This window comes from Neoarius graeffei, chromosome 1 (genome assembly GCF_027579695.1).
Source record: "Neoarius graeffei isolate fNeoGra1 chromosome 1, fNeoGra1.pri, whole genome shotgun sequence".
Classification (NCBI taxonomy): domain Eukaryota; kingdom Metazoa; phylum Chordata; class Actinopteri; order Siluriformes; family Ariidae; genus Neoarius; species Neoarius graeffei.
In genome coordinates, this window is record NC_083569.1 from 109,177,533 (window position 1) to 109,201,523 (window position 23,991).

General features: G+C 43.0%; 1 long non-coding RNA gene and 1 pseudogene across 2 annotated transcripts; both read right to left on the reverse strand.

Moving 5' to 3' along the window:
• Positions 1 to 23,991, reverse strand: part of LOC132881668 (zinc finger protein 850-like) — a 99,988-nt pseudogene that overhangs the window by 36,092 nt on the left and 39,905 nt on the right.
• LOC132881696 (uncharacterized) lies at positions 12,981 to 14,263 on the reverse strand. Of its 2 annotated transcripts, none has more exons than XR_009654068.1 (2): positions 14,155 to 14,263; positions 12,981 to 14,075 (listed from the first exon to the last, which is right to left on the reverse strand). It is a non-coding gene; the product is annotated as an uncharacterized LOC132881696 (long non-coding RNA). The 2 variants fall into 2 exon arrangements; XR_009654066.1 differs by having other exon boundaries at positions 12,981 to 14,086.

The following is a 23,991-nucleotide window of genomic DNA, read 5'->3' on the forward strand; positions in this document are numbered from 1 at the left end:
CTGACCAAATCTGCAGTCCAGGTGCATTTATACAACAAATAACTGAACCGCCTTGTTTATATGCAGCAATGATGCACCAAATGATCAAAAAACACAAAATAAAGTGTAGTACAACAGCTTCACACAACATTTCAAGTAATGAACCTGTTTTACGGTATACCGTAGCTCACTAAATTACCGTAACAGCCGGAGAGAGGAAGATGGCAGTCCGAGAGTTCCCTGGCTGACTGCAATAATTCCTAAATATTCCTTGGCTGACTGCAATAATCGAGTAAATTTTATCTGGTTTGCTTAGATTATATTTACCACTCTCCAAAATCACTTCTTACAGTGCATCTCCCTTGTATTAGAATGTACAGGGGCCGTCAGGAAACTTGGCATCCTTCCAAATGTTGTCATCATCTATGACCGCAGCAAGTAGCCTGTCAAGTGATGGTTACTTTAGATAGGATATATAGAAATTACATTTAGCTATTTAGTCTGTAAAACTATAGTTAATCCAGCCACTGGGGGTGCATAAGCGTACTCTTGGTGCCGGTCCCAAGTCCACTGTGCCAAATCTAACATGCGGATTGAAAAGAGAAATACCATACTGGATCAGTCGGGGCCTGGGTTAACAACGGCTGTTTCTGGTACTGTTGGTCAACAGGGTGCCGGTGGAAAGTATGCTACTGTTGCACCAAAATGGAGAAGGAGAAAGAGAGTGGGGAAGGCGTGTTAGGAGAGAGCATGAAAGATGGAAGGGAAGGAGCTGAGAATTGAGGGTAGGAACACTGAATGTGGGAATATTGACTGGCAGAGCGAGAGAGTTAGCAGGTATAATGGAAAGAAGGAAGTTGGACATTTTGTGTGTGCAGGAGATGAGGGGGAAGGGAAGCAAGGCCAAGAACATTGGAGATGGATGCAAGTTGTTTTATTATGGAGTTGATGGAAAGAGAAATAGTGTTAGAATTGTTTTGAGGGGAGAGTTGGTCAACAGTGTGATTGATGTTAAGAAGGTATCAGATAGAGTGATAGGCATGAAGTTGAAGATTCAAGGAGTGGTAATCAATGTTGTGTGTGCATATGCCCCACAGGTTGGATGTGAGAATGAAGAGAAAGAGTCTTTCTGGGAAAAGATGGATGAAGTGGTAAAAAGTATACCGAGGGAGGAGTGTGTGCTGATAGGAGCAGATTTCAACAGACATGTTGGCAAGGGAAACAGAGGAGATGAAGATGTGATGGGCAGATATGGTGTAAGAGAGAAAAATGTGGAAGGGCAAATGGCGGTTGATTTTTCAGAGGATGAATTTGGCAATAGTCAATACATACTTCAAGAAGAAAGAGCAGCACAGGGTGACATTTAAGAGTGGAGGAAGATCTACACAGGTGGACTACATACTCTGCAGAAGGGGTAACCTGAAGGAGATTGGAGACTGAAGTGATGGCAGGGGAGAGTGTAGTTAGACAACATTGAATGGTTGTGTGCAGGATGAGCTTGAAAGTGAAAAAGAGGAAGCATGAAATAGTGGAGCTGAAGATTGACTGGTGAAAAATAAAAGAGGTTAAACATCAGAAGGAGTTTAGGGAAGAAATGAGATGAGCATTGAGTGGTAATGGAAGTCTACCAGAAGACTGGGATACTACTGCTATACTAGTAAGAGAGGTAGCAAGGAAGGTGCTAGGGTGGTCATCAGGAAGGAGGAAGGAAGACAAGGAGACATGGTGGTGGAACAAAGAAGTACAGGAAATTATAAAAGAGAAGAGGCTAGCAAAGAAGAATTGGAACGATCAGAGAGATGAGGAAAGCAGGCAGTTATACAGAGAGACGAGACAGAAGGCAAAAAGAGCGGTAGCGAAGGTGAAAGCAGGTGCATACCAGGAGTTGTACGAAAGACTGGAAACTAAAGGAGGAGAGAAAGACCTGTACAGACTAGCTAGAGAGAGAAACAGGGAAGCCAGGGATGTACAGCAGGGAAGAGTGATGAAAGATATAAATGGAAATGTGCTGACAAACAAAGAGTGTATTAAAGGGCATATCCTGGACCAATTTAGTGATTTTTATATGAAAAGTATGTCCCTTTACACACTCATCCAGAAGGGTAATTTTGCACAAGGCCATCTGTCTACAGCAGAAAAAAATAAAATAAAACGCGTCTGGAAAAATCCCAAGGGAGTTTGGAGCCATATTGATCCAGATTCGTGACGTCATGTGCGGATCCGCCAGCAGGCAGAGAGACCCTGCATGGGTTCAGTGCACAGTCTGTGTAGACCAAGTTTAGCAGCTAGCAATTTTGCACTGAAATGATAGTTAAAAGCTTCAGCTTCTAAACCCATGGATTCATGTATCAATGCTCATCTATCTATTGTTACATAAATCGTATTTTTTCTAATTACTATTATGTATTTATATATTTCATTTAGAAGAGTACTGGCTACTGTAGGAGAAAGATTTCATAAGCTACACACATGGAATCGGCTAAGCAGGGTTGTATATACATTTAATGTGTTTGACAGGTCCCAAGATCTCAAGCCCTGACACGCATATCCCTTGATACATGTGAAGTGTATTATCGCCCAGCGCTTTCATGTTGTTTACTTTTGTGTGTGTCAATAAATAACATTATCCGTGTACCACACAAACACAAGAACACCTAATTTACAGTATTGTCTCTCTTATTTCTAACCCTGACAACAGTCAACTTGTGACTTGCCGAGTTTCTTGGTCTTTTTCTCGGCTCTGCTTGGTCCTCGGCTTCGAGAGCCTCAGTGGATGCGGCACTTCGCCTTCTGTCAGGGGAGACAAACACGGCTGGCTCCTTTGGTGACGCTGACAGATCCATGGGTGCAAGTATAAAATTTTCAAAAACCTGAAAAGTCTGACAAAGTCAGACGTGCATGGTGCAGCCACGCGGGGGGGGGGGGGGGGGGGGGGGGGGTTTACAAAGGGGGGTGAGCCCCCCTTAGGGCTCAAAAAAAATTTTAAATTACAAGTTAAAATGGTTGTCTCTCATGCAATCTCATGCAAACATTTATAATATTAATAGTTATATGATTTGCATATTCACATCAAATGTTTAATACATTTCATCAATTCATCTGAAATAATATTTCAAGTACAAGGCTTGATATTTCAAAACATCTAGCAACTACTAATTTAAATGTTGAAACAAACATTTTTAATATGCTTTTGCTGTGATACCTTTTTTACAATATATACACAGCTTGAGTTAAAATAAGGGGCCACATGTCTTGATGTCCTCAGAAACTCCTGGATTTTAGCAAATAAGATTCAGCTTTTTCCATATACAAAAATATCTATATTTTATAATCCATTACTGACCATCCCCATTTGTCACCGTTTTTGTCACACTCGCTTAACTATTCCCATCTCCATTTATTTCTAGACGTCTTTTCTAATTGTTTTGTATTGGAGCCTGTAAGACTTTGAGCGGGTGGGTGGAGCACAGAAGTACGGCAGGCCAGAACTGAGTTGCAAAAACTCTTTATTGTGACACTTTTCAGTCGACACAATCTCCCAGCCACTCAAACGGGTCAGTGGCGACCCGAACACGAGGAGGGTTAAATCTCAGACTTTTATAATAAGGTGTTCCACATGTGCAAAAAAGTGCCCTTTTTTCCCCCCAGAGCACTTGCCCCCTAAAATGTCTGTGCACGCCACTGCTTACAGCTCATAATGCCGGTCTATGGGCAGCGCCATTGTTTCTGAGTCCCGGCTGCGCGCGCATCCTGGCAACGGTCGGTTTGTTTACAAACATGCGAAGGGGTCTATTGAGGTATTTCACCTGACGTCACAGGGTCACGTGACGCCCCGGTGTCCGCCATTTTGAAGGTCAAGCTAGCTAATGTCAACAACATAGTAGCTAGTATGTTACTGTAGCAATGTTGACGTTCAGTCATTTGGATGACTGTTAAAACCTTTCAGTCTCAAGTTTTTCCTTTACTGTATTTACTAGTTTACTGTAATTATGATCCGGCAGCTATTTACACCGGATCCAGTGTAAATAGCTGCCGGAGCGCGCTCCGGCTTGCTCCCCCTCAAATTAAGCAGCGCGCTCCGGCTTGCTCCCGGAGTGCTCCGGCCGAGGTTCCGGAGCGCGCTCCGGCTTGCTCCCCCTCAAATTAAGCAGCACGCTCCGGCTTGCTCCCGGAGTGCTCTGGCTGAGGTTCCGGAGTGCGCTCCGGCTTGCTCCCCCTCAAATTAAGCAGCGCGCTCCGGCTTGCTCCCGGAGTGCTCCGGGAGCAAGCCAGAGCGCGCTGCTTAATTTGAGGGGGAGCAAGCCGGAGCGCGCTCCGGCAGCTATTTACACTGGATCCGGAATTACACTGGATTGGTGTTATCAGGTGAGGTAGTCACCTGGAATGCTTTTTAATTAACAAGTGTGCCTTATCAAAAGTTTAATTCATGAAATTTCTGGCCTTCTTAATGCATAAGACCAATAAACAGTAAATAATAACACAGTAAATAGCCCTATTCGACAACTTGAGTAATCCATGTCAAGAACCATTCAGCTAAGTAAAGAGAAATGACAGTCCATCATTATTTGAAGTCATGAAGTGTCTTAATAAAGAATAAAGTAGAAAATATTAAATTAGTAGGTCTGTCCAAACTTTTAACTGGTACAGTACTTTTTGATGCCCTGATGATGCATCAGAGATACAGTATATGGTGTGCCACTTTTTTGCTCAAGTTTCAAGGATAACATGTATTTGTAACTGGAGAGATATGCCTGTGAACTGGGAGAAGAAATGCTGTGGCCAGGAGCCAGCCAAGTGTGTAAGCCTATTACCACACTTCTCCCAGTATTGCCTTGCAGAAGGTTTTATATGCATTAACAGACTGGACCAGCAGGACATTACGAGATTAGGCTAAATGAGGGAGCCTGGAGATGACAATCAGGAGAACCATGATGCAGCCAAAAGACGTTTTATCAATTGGCAATGCAGTTGTTTAGGCCAGGAACCCGACTTGTCGTCCGTAAATGCTGTGTTTGGAGAATCAAGGACAAGTTTCCATGATCCCCACAGACAACACCCTGGGTTCACGCCCAGCCTCTGAGTTTGCTTTTGAGCCCTCTGGTATGTTCATACAGTCCCACAAGTACTCATCCACCTGTGTATTCATTATCCTATGATAATCGTTATCAATAACCATTATTAGCTCATCTGGCCAACAGGTGATGAGCTTATGCCATCATGTGTTGTCCGTCATCCACATTTCACAAAAATCACTTCGTATCTGCCAGTTCTTCACTGATTTTTTTTTTTTGGGCAGGAAGGTAGATCTGCCTGAAGTGCAAACAGCTTCTACCCAAATTTGCATTACTGCAATTAATAATGAAGATCTGGAGTAATTAAGCCCTAACGAGCAGTTTCCACACAAATCGCTGCTTCTCCCTCAATTCTTCACCGATTTTGATTCTTTCTGCATGAAGGTAGGGTAACTAAGGTGCATATAACTTCTACTCAGATTTGCTTAATAACAATTATTAATGAAGTTGTGTACTAATTAAGCCTTAATGAGCAGTTCAACAAAAACCACCTCTTCTTGGTCAATTCCTTGCCGTTTTGGATTCTTTCTGGCAAATAGGTGTCAGGTACGCGAGGTAGGCGGATGTAAGTGCAGAAGTAACCAGTTTAATGACCACAGTGCAGTTTATGTACAAGGTGCACACACACACACACACACACACACACGTATCGTAATACTTTGCACTGATACACACACACAGGGTTAGTCAAAATTATGTTAACACTTAAATGGTAGAAACCATTTATTCACAAAACATACATCATATGTGCAAGATGATTTACAGGACAGTTTCAACCTGTTTGCCATCGTGTTCAACACACAAAACCAGCGAGCAACAGTACCATTTAAAGTCCGGACACATTTCGTGGGGAATAGATGATGCCACAGTCCTTCTCCTGTCCTTGAGGTCATTGATATCACAAACTTTCCTGCTATACACGCGCTCCTTCACCATACCCCATAACCAGAAATCACAGCGTGTCAAATCAGGGGAGTGTGGAGGCCATGGCAATGGTCCACCATGACTTATCCATTGACCTGTTAATGTGTGTAATAATCCATTAGTGTTAACATATGGGGTGTATGGGGTGTCAAGGAGGGTTGGTGCCCTCTGTAGGGGGGCTTGCCATGTCTTTTTCAAGATAGCTCGTCCTGCATTGGTTCCCATTTGGCACTTAACTCCCACCTGTAGCTCCACGAAGCTGTAGCATGCGCAGCAGCCACACCCCGGTAACCGCTTTGGCAGGCAGGCTGAACCAGGTGAGGGGAGCTGGTCAGGTCTCAAACCCTCTGGTGAGTTTAACAGGGTATGCCTAACCAAGCATGTGAAGACTAGAGTCGGCGGAGTGAGCAGATGAGGTCATCTTTGTCCTAACGGTCATGAGGGCGTTGACAGCAAGCGCCGTGGAGCACCAAGAGCACGACAAGGCACTAGAGACATCGTGGTCATCCACTGCAGCTGACGAAGTCCCTGGTCGTGACGGTTTCTCCGTACCACCGGATCCTGGCTTCTGAGGCCGAGAGAGTGGGATCGCCCCTGTGCATCGACTTTCCCACTTTAAACTCCTCCCGCACAGGTGTTTCCTCATGTGTAATTCCAAACCCCCCCCCCCAATAAAGTCCTGTGGTGATGGGGAACGGGCGAAGCAACAGGTGGAGGTGACCACTGGGAGTTGTAGTTCGGACCCTGCACGTAGGCGGCAAGAGTCGCTCTCCTTCTGACCCCGGGACAACAGTGGAGTTCGGCGTTCCCCCAGGCGACTGAGCAGCCTCTTCAGGACAGCTCTGCTCACCCTCATATGAGAGAGGGGACTAGAAAAGGTGTCCCAACCAAATGCTTGTCCCATCCAACTGGCCAGCAAACCGCGGCTGGCAGTTCTACCTCTCAAGCGGTCAAAACCAAAGAAAGAAGAAACTGATTCTCGGTGCGTGGAATGTACGCACTCTCATGGATAGAGAGGCCTCCTCAAGGCCCGAGAGAAGAACAGTCCTCATTGCAAGGGAACTGGCCCGCTACTGCATTGAGATCGCGGCCCTCAGCGAAACCAGACTAGCTGAAGAAGGATCTGTTGCTGAACTAAAAGGCGGCTACACCTTCTTCTGGAAAGGCAAGGCCAAAGATGAAGAAAGAATTCATGGCGTAGGACTGGCTATCAAAACATCACTTCTCAAGCAATTACCTGATCTACCAATGTCAGTGAATGAACGTCTGATGAAACTTCGTTTCCCCCTCAACCGTACCCGGCACATTACCATCATCAGCGCATACGCCCCCATTCTTACCAGCAGCGATGAAGTGAAGGAAGCCTTCTACGAAGACCTCAGTGCCCTTGTGAAGGACACCCCTTCCAGCGACAAACTCATCTTGTTAGGCGACTTCAACGCCAGAGTTGGAGCAGACTGCAGAAATTGGAAAGGCGTGCTAGGACCACACGGCACAGGAAAACTAAACTCCAATGGTCTGATGCTCCTTAGTCTTTGTGCAGAGTACCACCTAACCATCACAAACATGCTGTTGCGGCAAGCAGACAAACAAGACAACGTGGATGCACCCAAGATCCAAGCAATGGCATCTGATACACTTTGGCATCTGCCGCCAGAGAGACATCCATGATGTCAGGATCACCAAGGCTATGCGCGGAGCTGAGTGCTGGATGGATCATCGTCTAGTCAGGTCCACCCTGTCCCTACACATCGCCTTGACACACCGCAAGACGTGGAAGTCATCAGGCCAGCGTTCAATGTCGCCAAGCTCGAACAACCGTGGCGATGCAGCGAGTTTGCGGATGACCTGGACGACCGACTGACTGCCCATGGACCTTTGACCGGCTGCCCAACACAAAAGTGGGAGCAGTTCAGATCACTGGTGACAGAGTCAGCATAGACCACCATGGGCCCCAGGAAACGAGTGCACCAGGAGTGGTTCGATGAGAACGATGAAGACAGGAATCCCAGCAGAGATCTTCAAATCTGCCAGTCCCGTGGCCCTAGAAGCCTTCTACTCACTCCTCACCAGCATCTGGGAAGAAGACGACCTGCCCAAAGACTTTAGGGATGCCACAGTCGTCTCCCTGTTTCAGAATAAGGGCAGCAAGATTCATTGCAGCAACTACTGGGGCATCTCCCTCCTCTCCATTGCTGGGAAGGTCCTGGCTCAGGTCATCCTCAATCGCCTGATCACCAACATCTCAGAAGGAAACTTGCCCGAGATGCAGTGTGGATTCCATCCAAACTGCAGCACCATAGACATGATATTCACTGTCTGCCAGGTACAGGAGAAATGCTTCAAGCAGAATATGGACCTGTATGCAGTCTTTATAGACCTGATGAAGGCTTTCGACACAGTGAACAGGGAGGCCCTCTGGATCATCCTGTCCAAGCTCGGATGCCCGGACAAGTTTGTGAGCCTCATATGCCAGTTCCATGACGACATGACCGGGCAGGTTCTCTCAGGCGGAGAGGTATCGGAGCCGCTCGACATCAGCAATGGTGTCAAAACAGGGGTGCGTGCTGGCCCCAGTCCTCTTCAACCTGTTTTTCACCTGCATACTCAGCCATGCCGTCAGGGACCTGGACCTCGGGGTGTACCGATGATACAGGCTCGATTGATCCATGTTCGACCTCTGCCGACTGAGCGCTAAGACCAAGACTGTGAAGAAGATTGTCCTGGAAGCTCTGTTTGCTGATGATTGTACTCTCATGGCCCACAAGGAGTCTGACCTCCAGCTCATCGTAAACAAGTTCGCAGAAGCCTCCCATCTCTTTGGTCTCACCATCAGCCTCGGCAAGACGGATGTCCTGTTCCAACCAGTGCCTGCCTCCACCTCCCACCTCCCCTCCATCTCCATCGAGGGAACCCAACTGAAGATGGTGGATGAGTTCAAGTATCTCGGCAGCACCATCAGCAATGACGGCAGCCTGGATAAAGAGATCAGCACCAGGATCTGCAAGGCCAGCCAAGCACTTGGTCGCCTCCGTGCACACGTCCTGAACCAGCACAGCATCAAGCTCTCCACCAAGCTCAAGGTATACAGGGCCATGGTCCTCACCAGCCTCCTCTACGGATGTGAGTCGTGGACCCTGTACAGACGACACCTTAAGCAGCTAGAGCGTTTCCACATGCGCAGCCTCAGGTCCATTCTGAACATTCACTGGCAGGACCAGGTTACAAACCTCGAAGTCCTTGACTGAGCCGAGTCCACCAGCATCAAAGCCATGATATTGAAAAACCAACTCCGATGGGTAGGACATGTTGTTCGAATGGAAAATCATTGGCTACCCAAACAGCTGCTGTTTGGAGAACTGTGCTCAGGCAAGCGAAACCAAGGCAGGCCACGAAAACGCTACAAAGACTGTGTAAAGGCCAACCTTGCACACGCTGGAATCGCCCCAAAACAGCTAGAACAACAAGCGCTAGACAGATCAAACTGGCGCACACTAACACGGCGAGCCCAGCTCAATTTTGAAGAAAAAAGACGGGAAGACATCACCGACGCAAGAACAAGAAGAAAGAAGGCCTCAATTGTGGAGCCGAACTACCCTGGACAGTTCCCCTGCCCTCACTGTCCCTGCACCTGCCGCTCGAGGATTGGGCTGCTGAGCCACCTCCAAGCCCACAGCAGAAGTAGTCAACCATAAGAGAACAACGTCAACATCGGACTGATGGACAACCAAAAGAAGAAAGAAAGAAAGAAAGAAAGAAAGAAAGAAAGAAAGAAAGAAAGAAAGAAAGAAAGAAGAAGAAAAGTTAACATAATTTTGACTAACCTTGCATAGTGTGTATAGCTTGCAACATTTATTGCGCAAAGTGGGCCACTTTAGATCGTTCCTTCTGGACTAGACGGGGCTGGAGTGTACTACACCGTCATTGACCATCTCAATGATAGTTTATTCATACTGTTAGTACAACCCCGATTCCAAAAAAGTTGGGACAAAGTACAAATTGTAAATAAAAACAGAATGCAATGATGTGGAAGTTTCAAAATTCCATATTTTATTCAGAATAGAACATAGATGACATATCAAATGTTTAAACTGAGAAAATGTATCATTTAAAGAGAAAAATTAGGTGATTTTAAATTTCATGACAACAACACATCTCAAAGTTGGGACAAGGCCATGTTTACCACTGTGAGACATCCCCTTTTCTCTTTACAACAGTCTGTAAACGTCTGGGGACTGAGGAGACAAGTTGTTCAAGTTTAGGGATAGGAATGTTAACCCATTTTTTTAACCCCCAGTGTGACAAGCGGGTGCGTGACCAGCGCCTTCATGGCTGCAGGAGCAGACGGCTGCTTGCTTGTGCTGGATTACCTCCTCCCCTCCCCCCCTTACCCCTGATTCCCCTCCTCAAGTCCTGTGTTTAAAGTGTACTTGTGTGCTTATGCAAAGGTTTTTTAAATGTTCCCACACTGTACTCCTGACAGGAGCATAGTGGGGGGGGGGTTTCTTTTTTTTTCCTTATCTCTCCTCATGTTGTGTTTCCTTTTTATCTTTATCCCTGTCTTCCTGTCCTGTCTACCCTATGTCAATTGTATGTTGTATATGTACGGACAGGTTGATGGCTAATTTCGCTGGTACATGTGACTAGTGACAATAAAGGGCATCACCACCATTCTTGTCTAATGTAGGATTCTAGTTGCTCAACTGTCTTAGGTCTTTTTTGCCACTTAAGTTGTCCGACCTCAAATTAGTAAGGGGGCCTGTAAATAATAAGTAATGGAATTAATTGGGTAGACTTATTTTTCGAGGCTACATATAACCCCGATTCCAAAAAAGTTGGGACAAAGTACAAATTGTAAATAAAAACGGAATGCAATGATGTGGAAGTTTCAAAATTCCATATTTTATTCAGAATAGAACATAGATGACATATCAAATGTTTAAACTGAGAAAATGTATCATTTAAAGAGAAAAATTAGGTGATTTTTTAAATTTCATGACAACACCACATCTCAAAAAAGTTGGGACAAGGCCATGTTTACCACTGTGAGACATCCCCTTTTCTCTTTACAACAGTCTGTAAACGTCTGGGGACTGAGGAGACAAGTTGCTCAAGTTTAGGGATAGGAATGTTAACCCATTTTTGTCTAATGTAGGATTCTAGTTGCTCAACTGTCTTAGGTCTTTTTTGTTGTATCTTCCGTTTTATGATGCGCCAAATGTTTTCTATGGGTGAAAGATCTGGAGTGCAGGCTGGCCAGTTCAGTACCCGGACCCTTCTTCTACGCAGCCATGATGCTGTAATTGATGCAGTATGTGGTTTGGTATTGTCATGTTGGAAAATGCAAGGTCTTCCCTGAAAGAGACGTCATCTGGATGGGAGCATATGTTGCTCTAGAACCTGGATATACCTTTCAGCATTGATGGTGTCTTTCCAGATGTGTAAGCTGCCCATGCCACACGCACTAATGCAACCCCATACCATCAGAGATGCAGGCTTCTGAACTGAGCGCTGAGAACAACTTGGGTCGTCCTTCTCCTCTTTAGTCCGAATGACACAGCGTCCCTGATTTCTATAAAGAACTTCAAATTTTGATTTGTCTGACCACAGAACAGTTTTCCACTTTGCCACAGTCCATTTTAAATGAGCCTTGGCCCAGAGAAGACGTCTGCGCTTCTGGATCATGTTTAGATACGGCTTCTTCTTTGAACTATAGAGTTTTAGCTGGCAACGACGGATGGCACGGTGAATTGTGTTCACAGATAATGTTCTCTGGAAATATTCCTGAGCCCATTTTGTGATTTCCAATACAGAAGCATGCCTGTATGTGATGCAGTGCCGTCTAAGGGCCCGAAGATCACGGGCACCCGGTATGGTTTTCCGGCCTTGACCCTTACGCACAGAGATTCTTCCAGATTCTCTGAATCTTTTGATGATATTATGCACTGTAGATGATGATATGTTCAAACTCTTTGCAATTTTACACTGTCGAACTCCTTTCTGATATTGCTCCACTATTTGTCGGCGCAGAATTAGGGGGATTGGTGATCCTCTTCCCATCTTTACTTCTGAGAGCTGCTGCCACTCCAAGATGCTCTTTTTATACCCAGTCATGTTAATGACCTATTGCCAATTGACCTAATGAGTTGCAATTTGGTCCTCCAGCTGTTCCTTTTTTGTACCTTTAACTTTTCCAGCTTCTTATTGCCCCTGTCCCAACTTTGAGATGTGTTGCTGTCATGAAATTTCACGAGCCAATATTTGGCATGAAATTTCAAAATGTCTCGCTTTCGACATTTGATATGTTGTCTATGTTCTATTGTGAATACAATATCAGTTTTTGAGATTTGTAAATTATTGCATTCCATTTTTATTTACAATTTGTACTTTGTCCCAACTTTTTTGGAATCGGGGTTGTATTATTATACCTGTTCTTATCAATATTTTCTACATTTATGGGGGTTTCATCAACTAGGAGCATTTTTGGCCTTGTGAACTTGTAGAAAAAAAATACCTGTTCAAATCACACTTTTCACAGTCTCATAAGTTTATCTAATTTGTCTAGTTTCAAGGCCGAAGAGAGGACACACTGCCATTACAAGATAATTTGACATTTTTTTTCTTCTTAATGAACAAGTGTCATTTCCACTATGTCTAAATATAACTATTATTTTAAAATATCATTTCACCCCATAATGATATATGAATATTTTCTGAACTAGTTTTACCAGATGATACCTTTTTAAATTATACATTTGTGAATTAAATGGCTGATTGCATATCTACCACAATTAAACCAAAGGCTTAATGTATAGATCTAACACAATCTGAAATATAATGTTGGCTCTGACAGATCCTGTTTTGAAATAGGTTGCATTACTACATTAATTTGAGTATAATCCCACAAATTGTGAAATGTTTAATGTATGGTTAGAACTTTTTTTTTTTAATTGTGTGTGGTGATTGAAATGACAGAATGCTGTGCAAATGACAATGAACATGAAATTAAATAAAATTAATTTTATTTAAGATATAAACATAGTATGACATCTATTTTTGCAATCCATATTACTTGTACCTTATCAACATAGATGTCGTTTATACCACAGAGGGAAGTGTGGTGGAAATGACATTTCTACAGTATTTTGTGAACAAAAAACAACTGTGAGGTAGCTTGACATATTAGCTGTAAATTGATAGTTAGCATATGATACACACAAAATACACTTGTTTAACTTAAAAAAAAAATCTATCCTCTTACAAACATCCATGAAGGTACAGCATGTTTGGAAAAGACATCCAGTAAAAATATTTTCTGCCCAAGCAATATTCACCTTGATATTTGTTCAATAGCTGTATATAAAGATGTGCATCTCCCCCATATCAGACATATGCTCTGTCATCACTGTCCATTTCCATAGCAACTACCTAAACAACCCCCCCATACAGACCTTTTTGAGGAAAATTACATTGTTCTGGTAGAAATGACGTGATACTGTGTGACAGCTATATTTTGTGTGAAAAAATAATATTGACAATGCTCACATTAAATACTATTTTTAATTTGGGTATATTTTAAAATTTTCAGATAAAACACTGACACAGCAGGGTTTGAGAGACTAAAGAGACAGGGACAGGCGGGCTGTTTTACTTGCCTGTTTCCCTTCCACAATTGCACAGTTACACAAATGTCAACCATTATCAGTTATTCATTATACAACCTTGAGTGTGCATGCAAATGATCACTTGAATATAAAACGTGTTTTTAAAAAAATAAATAAATAAATAAAAGGGGGTGCACTAGTACTGTAAATAATTATCCATTATTACTTTATGACGTGTCTTAATTAATAAAAATAAAGAAAATCCATTGAATTAAAAGGTGTGTCCAAACTTTTGACTGGTACTGCATATTTACCTAAAGTGCACATATTCATGTACATCCTTCTGCCAACACTGATTGAGAACTCTGTCCATTCAAGCTTTGTGGCACTTGGAGTCTCTCTCTCACTCCTTTCCATCCATTTATTCCAGGTACACATGGTGACAGCTTTCCATAGTCCAGATGTGAATGTCACAGACATGGTAATTAATTGCTTGCTAAAACAGAACTGTAAAATTTTTATTCTTTTGGAAATGAATTAACTTAAAGAGAAATGCATATAAATGATGTGCTTACAAGAAACTGCTCAGCTGTGTCAGCTGTCTTACAACACCACCAAAAATGGATGACGATGTCTTTCAGCCAGCTGAGGAGTTGGACTGTCCTTTTATCCATTTATCTTTGCTGTCTTCAGGACAAAAAACAAAACATACATATTAATTCAAGACATGGTTATTGAACCATATTCCATTGAGGGCTGAGAGCATGCAGATTTTCATCCCAACCAAAGACTATACCGGATGCTTTCTTTGACTAACACACCTTCAGCCAGAGAGAAGCAGCTAATCAGTGAATCAACTTTTCATTCCTAACAAAGACAACAAAACATGTATACTCTTGGCTACCAACAGCACATGACCAGCGAGTGGCCTAGTGGTTAGTGTCCCTGCCTCTTGATCGGGAGATTTGAGTTCTACTCATGGTCGGGTCATACCAAAGACCATCATAAAAATGGTGCCTACTGCCATCTGGCAAGGCACACTGCAATACAGATGTGAGTGGGGAGTCAAACTCTTGCGATTACCAGAGGACTAGCCCCCCACTGTAACCCTAGCTATGTAATATAGGTGAGAGGCCGAGGGCTAGGAAATGGAGATCAGTGCCGCCAAACATGCCATGAATGGTGCGGGAAGGACTTTGACTGACAGCACGTGGTTCAAAAGCCCTGATGTAATAAATAGCCACTTTTGTGACCAAGCCTAGGCTGGAAATATTTGTTTAGTCAAGCCTTTTGTTAATGGGTTGCTTTTTTTCCCTTCCCGGAAATCATGTTCATTAAGTTTGTTGTTTGGAGTAGCTGGCCACATTATATCCCAGGGTGCCATCATGTCTGCTCCTTTCTGTGTCATTCCATGTGAAATCATCCAGATTTAGAAAAATTTCCCAGGGCATTCCCTCAGAATTATTGGGACACACACACACACACACACACACACGCTAGACTTATGGAAAAAAAAACACCAGGACAATATCTCCAATAGCTTATGACAACTTGCCAAATTTTTAATATGCTTTTAATTTTCAGCCAATACCATTGTCATCTGATTTTGGGCTTCCACTATTCTATGTACAAATGTTCATTTTTGGTGTCTCAGGCTTAATTTTTCTCTCCAATCAGAAAATAAGGTCATATTGGATGTGTCCCTCTTGGTTGTTCTACTTTGAGGCTCCAAAATCAACTGAAAACTCAAAATCATACTTTCTGACCTATGAAAATAAAAAGTGTCAATTTTATTTATGTATTTATTTTTTTATTTTGAGTTTTTGGTTGATTTTGGGGCCTCACAATGGAACAATAGATATACCTAATATGACTATTTTCTGATTCTAGAGAAAAAAGTAGCCATAGGGACCAAAAACAAACTTTGTACATAGAATAGTGGAGGAGCATTTGACAAGCTGTAGTAGACAATGATTGGAGATATTAACCTGATATTTGGGATTTTTCTATAAGTATAGCATAGGTATATCAGTGAATTTTTTTTTCAAAGAATTCTGAGGGGGTAACCTGGAAGCCTCTAGATGATTTCACATGGAATAAGACCCTTCTGGCGCTCCCTTTTAGTTACATTGTCATAGCTGCTCTACTCTTGCTTGCCTTCAACACATACTGTTCTTAACCATTATGTGACAATGAGCTTTTCCAACAATCTCAATCTCTCTCTCCCTGCCTGATCCATTATGATGCCCTACTTTTGTCAGGAGTTCTCGTCACCTCACTCCTGTGGAGGATGGGCCCCATATGTAAAGTCCCTGATCCACTTTTTATGCCCTACTTCTGGTTGGAGTTCTCATCACTTTGCTCCTGCAGAGGATGGCCCCATATGTACAGCCTAAAGATAGACTAAACCCATGAAGATGGGTTTGGACTGCAGTTAATACAGTTTTGCTACAATGGCTTAGGACTAGGGCTGCAATTGCCATAAAGAGTTTTGCACTCAATTCTCAAATCAGTGAATAGTTGATAACATCAACAAGATAAAATTAATGCTAAAACTATAGTGAATTTCCTGGCTACACAATTCCACTATTTGACAATACAGGGGACAGTTTTGGAAGTGAGTTACTTATAAATCACACACTTATAAATCTGAGTGACAGTGTCACTCAGATGAGGATGGGTTCCCATTCAAGTCTGGTTCTTCTCAAGATTTATTCTTCATGTCATCTTGGAGTTTTGCCACATCACCTCTGGCTTGCTCATTAGCAGAGGTGGATAGTAACGAAGTACATTTACTGGAGTACTGTACTTACGTACACTTTTTGAGTATCTGTACTTTACTTGAGTATTATTTTTTTGGCAACTTATGACTTTAACTTCACTACATTTGAAAGAAAAATATCATACTTTTTACTTCACTACATTTCTATCAAGGTCCTCGTTACTCGTTATTATGAAGTAGTTTTGAAAGTGGATGTTTGCTTTTTCTTTTCGAAAACATGATTGTTTTTTTTCCGCAGGTGACACTAAGAGCCTATCAGTAGTCATCAGGGTCATGTCACATCCATAGACTATAAAATCAAGTTCAGTGATTTCTCAGCAGCATTATTTGAACACGATCAGCTGATGGCAGAATAAAAGGAGGCAGTTCTTCTGGGGAATGCATGCACCCATGGCCATACCTCGAACCCATGTTTCAGTTTCCTGAAAGGAATAAAGTGTCATTTTGTTTTAAATGTTTACTCTGTTTACCTAAAATGGAGCATATTACAGCCCACAAAAACTCGACGTCCAACCTGTGGAAGCATATTGAGGTATGTAAATGTTTTGTTCCAAGAGAAAGCTTGTAATGAAGTTGTCTGTGCTAGCGATAATGTTGCAATAGCTATGCAGTCTGGTTAGTCAAATGACTTTCTATGGATTTGCCCGCCAAGTTGCCATAGCCTTGTCCATGGCTAACGTTAATACATAGGTAGTTAACTTTGACACTGTTATTAGCATGTAAAAACGGAGTTATGCTACCATGAATAACGTTAACTTATCTGAAGTCCTTTCAGAAATATTTTCTGAAAGCTTTTCTAATAACGTTAGCTACACAATATGATTTTGAGTTTGAAAAGAATTTGCTAACATGTCAGGTGGAGCGTCACTGACTAGCTAGCTTAACATTAAACCACCATGAGTCCACAGGCAGATTCATACGTGTATGAATATATACAATTACACGTATGTGCGCGCGTGCACACACACATGAGACCTGTGAGATTGAAAGTATTGTACTAGTCAGTCACAATAAATTGCTGGAATTTTTTGTTTTGATGTCGGATGATGTTCTTTTTTTTGTCTTGATTAAAGCAGTGTTGCTGTTGGGCAGTTATTAAGCTTGACATGTGGACCTGGGTTTTAAGCAGGTTGGATCGTCATTTTTATTTTCTGAGCAAACTGCATTTACAGCTATTCCACTGTCTTCCTGATTAACGTACACATACATGTGTGCACACACTGCCAGAGCTGTGTCAGAACACTACCATGCTGCTTTGTGGGGGTGGGGAGGAGTGGTACAATCTCATTATCTCTAGCCGCTTTATCCTGTTCGACAGGGTCGCAGGCAAGCTGGAGCCTATCCCAGCTGACTACGGGCAAAAGGCGGGGTATACCCTGGACAAGTCGCCAGGTCATCACAGGGCGAGTGGTACAATTAAAAAAAAATTAAATGACAATGGCTCTTTTTCAGTTCAGTTGTGTTTACTTTTGTAACATTCTACCAGGTGTTCACTTTACAGGTTCTACAAGTTAGTCAGTAGATCCAGTTGGGTACTTCAGAGGAATTTGGTTTTGTAAGCATAGTGACAATAATACAACATGTTGACAGAAAATGTACTTTTAATACTTAAGTATTCTTAAAAGCAAATACTTCAGTACTTTAACTGAAGTAAAAATTTGACTGTACAACTTTTGCTTGTACTGGAGTAACATTTGACCAGTGGGATCTGTACTTTGACTTAAAGGTCACAGGCAATGGTTGGAGGTGAAATGTAGAATATCAACTTTATTGTCTAGAAGAACGACCCAAAAAGCGAATTCAATCTTCCTGGTGTCTAATTTGCACCCTAAAATTGAATAAAACAGTTAAAATATACTGTTTTGCCCAATTTCTGAAGGTTTGTTTACATCTCACTTATGCGCACTTTCACCGCCAGGGGACAGTCTTCGTGACGTCATTTAAGCCAAACAGACTGGGAACAGTTCTGTGTTTACTTGCGAACCGAGCACACATGTACAGACTTTGGTTGTGAGAGGTTGTGTAAAATGTCTGAAAGCGATAGCGATTTTGAAGTAGGAAGTCTCCAAATTGAATATCGAGAGGTGAAACCATACATGTATGAACCTATAGCCGGTGCGAAGCAATCGGTGAATGTGGCTCACTGGTTTGACCATGCGACCTTGGAATCGGACAGCGACTCAGCCGACTCTGATCGCGGTGACCCTGGACCTCAACAAGACTCGCGCCCAAACGATTTATCCTGGTAGTTATGATAAATTCCTACTTTCGTCGTAATGCTAAATAAGAGCCCTTTTGAAGAATAATTAAACCGCCCTCCCTAGTGGATATAGGGAACGATTACTGGACAGTGCGCTGGTAGGCCACATTAGCCTGCCATCCGTGGCATTATACTATTTATAGCCTACTCTAAGTGAGGAAATATCCCTTTGTCTCATTTCCACAATGATTGTACAGGATCCCACAGGATTCTTGACTTGTCAATTACAAGCAAAAGTAAATAACGTTTACCTCCAATCTTCTCCTTTTTGCTTGTGTGTTGCTGGTCCATTTCTTCTTTGACTGCTTGATTTTGTTTCACACGCACAGTCCACTCTCTCCACCTCTTCTCCTGTTTCAGAAAAAGCCAACCCTCTGGTTTCACGCGCACAATCCACTCTCTCCGCCTCGTCTCCTCTTTCGGAAAAAGCCAAATCACTCGCTCTGCCTCTTCTTTTTTGGAAAAAGCCAACCCTCTCGCTCCGCCTCTTCTCCTTTTTCGGAAAAAGCCAACCCACTCGCTCCGCCTCTTCTCCTCTTCCGGAAAAGGCCAATCCACTCTCTCTGCCTCTTCTCCTCTCTTGGTAAAAGGTAAAAACTTCTTCCTGAACCGGTCCTGTTGTTACAGTTCACTGCACAACAATAAGGCATGGTTCTTCTTTGGAAATTCCTGAACGCATGTCTGCACTCAAACCGAACGGCCATGTAAGTAAACGGAAGTGGGTTTCAAGCGGTTTGTTTGTCTTAAATGACGTCACGTGCCGAGTGGTCACGAAAATCGCCGAACAGAAATTCGCCGCGATCTGCACCAACTTATTTTAACTATTACTTATTAACAATACTTCTTGGGACCAGAAGAAAATTACAGAGGGTTTTTTAATATATAAAGTTTCAAATGTGCATAAATTGAAAACCGTTGCCTATGACCTTTAAGTAATGAAGTTGTGTACTTTGTCCACCTCTGCTCATTAGGGATAGAGCTACAACCCCAAATCAGAAAAAGTTGGGATGGTACAGAAAATGCAAATTAAAAAAAAGAAAGCATTTATTTTTAAGTTTACTTTGACTTGTATTTAATTGTAGACAGTATAAACCCCAATATATTTCGTATGTTGTCTGGTCAACTTCATTTAATTTGTTAATATACACTGATCAGCCATAACATTAAAATCACTGACAGGTGAAGTGAATTATATTGATTATCTCATTACATTGGCACCTGTCAAGGGATGGGATATATTAGGCAGCAAGAGAACAGTCAGTTCTCGAAGTTGATGTGTTGGAAGCAGGAAAAATGGATAAGTGTAAGGATCCGAGTGACTTTGACAAGGGCCACATTGTGATGGCCAGAAGACTGGGTCTGAGCATCTCCAAAATGGCACATCTTGTAGGGTGTTCCTGGTATGCAGTGGTTAGTACTGATCAAAAGTGGTCCAAGGAAGGACAACCAGTGTCCGCATACTAACCACTGCATACTAGGAAGGTGTGTGTGTGTGTGTGATGGCGTTGAGTGATAGCTCTAACCAAACTACAAACATGGCTTCTCAGAACTACAACGCCCAAGAAGCACAGTGCCCCCTGTCACCGGCTTATTGAAGTCAGCCGTCTCTCATTCACATCTAATCAGCCAAGCTACTTAAACCCTTTTGTCACACACACTCACTGTGAAGTATCATTCTGAGTTTACACAGTCATACCAAGCCTGTTCCACCTGCTTTCCTGTTTCTTTGACCCTCGCTATTGCTATTTCCCCACTACATCTCTAGTCTACTCTAGATTGCTCTGTTAACCAATTGACTGACCTTTGCCTGCCTTTGACTACTCTTCTAGTTTTGCTATTTGGCTACATCTTCAGTTTGCTTCCCCGCTCTCCCCTGCATATACATCCGTAAGTGCCTGCACCCTGACAAGATACTTCGCCGAACATGGATGCAGCAGAGGAGTCGAAGCAGACTGCTCTGAACACTCAGGAATGCCTCCTGGGAGAACATCAACAGATACTTGCAGTCCTCAACACCAGGATGGCACAGCTAGCAGCTGTAATATCGCAGGCCCTCCTAATGCGCCCTGAAGCCTCTCCGAGCCCTGCACCACTGCTCCCCATTCTGGAGAAATATGCTGGTGATGCCCTCACTTGCAAGGGATTTCTACTTCAATGCTTCATGTACTTCTCAATCATGCCAAAAATCTCAGAGGAACGTAAGATCGCAAAGTTTCTTTCGTTTTTCATAGGTAAAGTGCTACAGTGGGCTAGTGCAGTACGGAGGAAGGGAGAGGAGCATACGACATCGTATGAACGATTTCTTGAACTATTCAAGCAAGTATTTGATCATGAGCCTGAGGGGATTGAAGTCAGTGAGAGCTTACTCACCATCACACAGGGTTCCAGGGGAGTCGCAGAGTATGCTCTGGATTTTTGCACTCTGGCAGCTGCAAGTGGATGGAATGAGCCAGCTCTAAAAGCAGTGCTTCATCAAGGTCTTCACCCAGAGATATTAAGTAAACTGCCGTGCTGAGCATCTAACCTTGGATTCCCTCATTGACCTAGCAATTTGACTGGATCATCTACTCTCCAACTGACCCTCTCTTAGGGGAGACACCAAGCCTGTTCAGACTACTGATATGTCAACACCCATGGAAGTTTCTCAAACTCGTCTAAAACGCTCCGAACGAGAGAGGTGGAGACGAGAGGGTCTCTGCTTCTATTGTGGGAGTTCAGGTCATCATATCACCAAGTGTCCAGTTCATCCATCTTGCGCCAGTCCTGCTGAAATTCCCCCTGATCCAGTGAGTCCAATCAGAAACTTTAACTCGCAGTCTTTCAAAGTACCTGTTTTGCTAAAACTGGCATTCTCGACATATGTGCTGTCTGCCTTTATAGACTCTGGGGCAGAAGGAAATTTCATCGATGGCTCGATCGTCCAGAAGTCTGATCTGCTCACATCCCCTCTGCAAAGTCCACTCAGCATCAGGGCCATCGGTGGAGGACCAATAGGGAATGGCCTGGTCACCATTAGAACTGCTCCCATTCATATTCAGGTGAGAACACTCCACTCTGAACTCGTCTCTCTCTATGTCACTTCCACCATTAACCACGATATCATTCCGGGATATCCATAGTTGCAGCTCCATGACCCTTTAATCTCCTGGCAGAACAAGGAGATCCTCCAATGGTCATCCACATGTTTCCAGAACTGTCTCTCATATCCCCAATTCTGTCTCAGTTCTACTTCTGTGGAGAGTCCATAGCCTGATTCAGAACAGAATGTTCCAGAGTGCTATTCTGACCTCAAAGAAGTATTTAGTAAAAGTAAGGCCTGTGGCCTGCCACCACATTGTCCCGACGACTGTGCCATCGATCTTCTGCCAGATACAGCTCCACACAGCCGTATTTATCCCCTTTCTCAAAAGGAACAAACTGCCATGGAGGATTGCATCCAAGAGGCCCTCAAGCAAGAGTACCGTGGTGCTTGAAAGTTTGTGAACCCTTTAGAATTTTCTATATTTCTGCATAAATATGACCTAAAACATCAGATTTTCACACAAGTCCTTAAAGTAGATAAAGAGAACCCAGTTAAGCAAATGAAACAAAAATATTATACTTGGTCATTTATTTATTGAGGAAAATGATTGAATAGTACACATCTGTGAGTGGCAAAAGTATGTGAACCTCTAGGATTAGCAGTTAATTTGAAGGTGAAATTAGAGTCAGGTGTTTTCAGTCAATGGGATGACAATCAGGTGTGAGTGGGCACCCTGTTTTATTTAAAGAACAGGGATCTATCAAAGTTTGATCTTCACAATACAAGTTTGTGGAAGTGTATCATGGCACAAACAAAGAAGATTTCTGAGGACCTCAGAAAAAGCATTGTTGATGCTCATCAGGCTGGAAAAGGTTACAAAACCATCTCTCAAGAGTTTGGAGTCCACCAATCCACAGTCAGAGAGACTGTGTACAAATGGAGGAAATTCAAGACCATTGGTACCCTCCCCAGGAGTGGTCAACCAACAAAGATCACTTCAAGAGCAAGGCGTGTAATAGTCGGCGAGGTCACAAAGGACCCCAGGGTAACTTCTAAGCAACTGAAGGCCTCTCTCACATTGGCTAATGTTAATGTTCATGAGTCCACCATCAGGAGAACACTGAACAACAATGGTGTGCTTGGCAGGGTTGCAAGAAGAAAGCCACTGCTCTCCAAAAAGAACATTGCTGCTCATCTGCAGTTTGCTAAAGATCATGTGGACAAGCCAGAAGGCTATTGGAAAAATGTTTTGTGGATGGATGAGACCAAAACAGAACTTTTTGGTTTAAATGAGAAGCGTTATGTTTGGAGAAAGGAAAACACTGCATTCCAGCATAAGAACCTTATCCCATCTGTGAAACATGGTGGTGGTAGTATCATGGTTTGGGCCCGTTTTGCTGCATCTGGGCCAGGACGGCTTGCCATCATTGATGGAACAATGAATTCTGAATTATACCAGCGAATTCTAAAGGAAAATGTCAGGACATCTGTCCATGAACTGAATGTCAAGAGAAGGTGGGTCATGCAGCAAGACAACGACCCTAAACACACAAGTTGTTCTACTAAAAAATGGTTAAAGAAGTTAATGTTTTAGAATGGCCAAGTCAAAGTCCTGACCTTCTTTCAATTGAAATGTTGTGGAAGGACCTGAAGTGAGCAGTTCATGTGAGGAAACCCACCAACATCCCAGAGTTGAAGCTGTTCTGTACAGAGGAATGGGCTAAAATTCCTCCAAGTGGTATGCAGGACTGATCAACAGTTACCGGAAATGTTTAGTTGCAGTTATTGCTGCACAAAGGGGTCACACCAAATACTGAATGCAAAGTTTCACAGACTTTTGCCACTCAGATATGTTATATTGGATCATTTTCCTCGATAAATAAATGACCAAGTATAATATTTTTGTCTCATTTGTTTAACTGGGTTCTCTTTATCTACTTTGAGGACTTGTGTGAAAATCTGATGTTTTAGATCATATTCATGCAGAAATTAAAAAAAAAATTCTAAAGGGTTCACAAACTGTCAAGCACCACTGTACATGCGTCCATCCAAGTCACCAGCTTTGGCAGGGTTCTTCCTTGTGGAAACGAAGGGAGGAGGCCTTTGGCCCTACCTTGATTACAGAGGACTCAACCAGATCTCTGTCAAGTATCCTTATGCTCTTCCACTAGTCCCATCTGCGTTAGAATTACTTTGAACTGCCAAGATATTTTCTAAGCTGGATCTGCACAGCGCATATAACCTTGTCAGAATCAAAGGAGGAGACGAGTGGAAGACTGCCTTCAGCACTACTGCTGGCCATTTTGAGTACCGGGTAATGCCGTATGGGCTTTCTTCAGCGCCCAGTG